This window comes from Eptatretus burgeri, chromosome 1 (genome assembly GCF_056783735.1).
Source record: "Eptatretus burgeri isolate ZD-2024b chromosome 1, Ebu_testis_v1, whole genome shotgun sequence".
NCBI classification, from domain to species: Eukaryota; Metazoa; Chordata; class Myxini; order Myxiniformes; family Myxinidae; genus Eptatretus; species Eptatretus burgeri.
The window spans coordinates 125,384,919-125,388,312 of record NC_140961.1 but is presented as its reverse complement, the minus strand read 5'-3'; positions in this window follow the sequence as shown (position 1 = coordinate 125,388,312).

Genomic DNA, 3,394 nt, shown 5'->3' with positions numbered 1-3,394 from the left:
ATAAATGGATACAAAAGAAAGAGCAAGAAGATTTAAGGAACATCAAGAGTTGGCTTCAAAAGTTGTAAAACAACAGGAAGACATAAAGAAGAAACGCAGACAGAAACTAACGGGCGAAGAAGCATTTGAAAAAAAACAAGAGAAATTTTTTAAACCACTTTTAAAAACTTCCCAAGAAAAAATGAAAGATGTTTCCACAGTTCCCACAGTAGAATATACTCCTAGAAAGCTTCAAATGTTAAAAGATTTCAGTCAAATGACGGAGGAAGAATTAGAGCATTTAGGAGAATTAGAATATGATGATGAAGGTTTATTTCAACAACTGGAAGAGATTAATCAACCCCCTGATTATATTGTGAATGCTGTTCAAAACAATGAATATTCAGCGGATTCAAAAACCAAAGCAGGACTCATTCCAACAGAACAACCAGCAATATTTCATCTTGTTAAAGAAAAGGTATTGATATTTAATGATGAATTAAGGTTCTTAAGTTCTGCTCAACCCCCTGTTAAACTAACTCCGAGATTAATGTTTCTTCTCACAAAAGATGGAAGACAAGGTTCAACTGTGAGGGATGAATCAAAGTATATTGATAAACCATTGGATATGGAAAATAATGATGATAGAGTATATATTGATTTGCTGAACACTCTAAATTATAAGGTTATTCTTTCTGGTAAAAGTAGGAAGAATGAGAAGGAGAAACACATTATTCAGGCTTTAAGTATCCTTGGTTCAGGTATTAGTTTTCTTCCAAATGACCCATCGCAATTAGTTAATAGACTGTTATTGTTGTTCGGCAGTAAGAAGGCTGGAAATAACAATTGTTTTAATGAAGCATCAGCCATTTTAGACCAGTTGATGAACATGAAAATAATTAATAAATCTCAATATAAAGACATTTTATCTCATATTAAATAAGATGAGAAGCACAATCCTGAGTTTTAATTTCACAACAAGCGACCACACATCTTCATTCCCATACCCACTACAACTTGACACAACAAAAGAATATGAGGCATCTTTATTGTCCATGGAGACTTATAATACCTTATTTAATATAACCGAGAAAAATGACAAGTTTAGTTATAATCCGGGAAGTGGATACAAAACGATAACAGTCTCACCGGAGCATACGAGATTTCTCAAATATCTTCCGAAATTGCTCGTCTTATGAAAGAACAGGGTGATGAACCAAAAAATATTATTATAAACATTCAAAAACATACTTCAAAATCAACGATTAAAGTTAAAAATAACTACAAGGTTGATTTCACAATTGATAATTCATTTAGAGAGTTATTAGGTTTCTCCTCAAAAAGATTGAAACTAATGGGACGTTTTACAGTGATAATGTCATTCAAATATCCTCAGGAATAAATTCGGTGTTAATTCACTGTGATTTGATTGATGGTGCTTATAATGATGGATTAAAAAACAAATACAATATTTTCATTCAGCGCATACTCAACCCCAATTGGTTATAAATTCAATATGGAGCCTAAAAATTTGGTTTATCTACCTGTGTCAGGAAAAACCATACACAGAGTAAATTTTAGGATAACCGACCAAGATAATCGTGTGATCTCTTTTAATGGAGAAGTTATATCCATCAGAATTCACCTACGTGAAGTTTTTCAATAAATAAATACGATGGTTATTGTGAGGAAGCACGAGTTGGGAAAATATAAAATAATTACAGGGATGGGATGTTCCTTTCCCCGTACTACAAGGGTGAAGGTATGTATCTTGGTAGAGGATACTATAAACCTAAGAGACAAAGGGGTGTTGGACATCAATTTAGAGGAGATGGGATAATTGATACTCTCATGGGTATTGGTTCAACTATTCTTAAACATAAAGACCTAATTGGTTCAACTGCTTCTGCTGTGGGAAATGTAGCAGGTGCTGTAAAGAGTATAAAAGATGCTCAGAAAGAATCTCATAAATTACAAGCAATAAAAGAAATTAAGAAAGGTAAAACTCAGTTGTCCCCCAAGAACAGGCAAAGAAAATAATTCAAATACTTGGATCAGGGTTTCAAAAGTTTTAACATCTTTTTTCCTAAATAAATACAAGTATGGAAGCAATTGATAGTATCTATGATTTGGATGATACTATTATTATCTCAAACTCCACTAAAAAAAAAGATTACTTCAAGGTAAATGCAATAACTGGAACAGACTGGAATACAAATGGTACAAAAAGTTTTGAAATAAATAATCAACAAACCTATTTGAATCTCTCCGAAAGTTTCTTGTTGTGTAAATTTAAATTCACTAAGGCTGGGAATAACACAAACGCTACACTTGTAAATGATTTCTTCTGGAAAATGTTTGATAGTGTGCGATTGTATATTGGAACACAAGAAGTTGAAGCGGTTGATTATGTCTCTGCTGTATCTGAAATGATGAAATTTACACTCTATACATTCAGTGATAGAATGGGAAAGGGGTCTGTCGAAGGTTTTATTCCTGATATGTCAACGGGAACAAACACAGACCCTGGGTATACTCAAAGGAAAGGAATGTATAATGATGATACAAAAGCAGAAAATAGTTTTACTGTGGCAGTTCCTCTTAAAGGTATATTTGGATTTTGTGATTATGATAAAGTTCTGTATGGTCTTAAAATTAGATTTCAACTGCAAAGGAATGATAATGAAAATAGATTGCTTTTTGGTGTTGGTAATGCTTTTGGTGATCAGAATAAATTTGTAATTGAGGAGATGAGTTGGTATATCAGTGAATATACTCCTAATCTTAAAACAGAAGAGATGTTGAATCGAAGACTTAACTCAAAAAAACCACTCAGTGTATCATACCTCAAAAAGAAGATGTCAACACGTTAAACTCAATCAAACTACTTACACGTGGAATTTGGGTGTTCTGGAAGGAAAGCCACGATATCTGTGGATGATTTTTAAAAAGCCAGATGGTGATACTGCGACTGATAAGAATAATGCATTGAGTGATAATGCTAAGGTGAAACAACTTCGCGTTTCTCTAGATGGAACATTTTATCCACGAGATAGATTGGAAATTAATTGGGAAAAAAATGATTTTGCTGAAGCATACAAGTCTTACCAAAAGGTGTGTGAAAGTAATGGAAATAAAGAACCTATTTTGGATATGACAGCATTTAAAAGTTTGTATACAATCTATACGTTTGACCTGAGCGCTCAAAAAGAAACTATAAAGTCTAATCGAGTGGATACTTCCCTATACATTGAAAGAGGAGAGAGTGAAGAAGTTGATACATATTGTTTGCTTTTGGAAGAAACAGAATTGCAGATTAATACAGATAATGGTGTGATGATTAGTCTCACATAATTTTTTTGTTAAATAAATGAGTGGCAAAGTACCAACTGGGGTATATGTTAATCAAATCAAT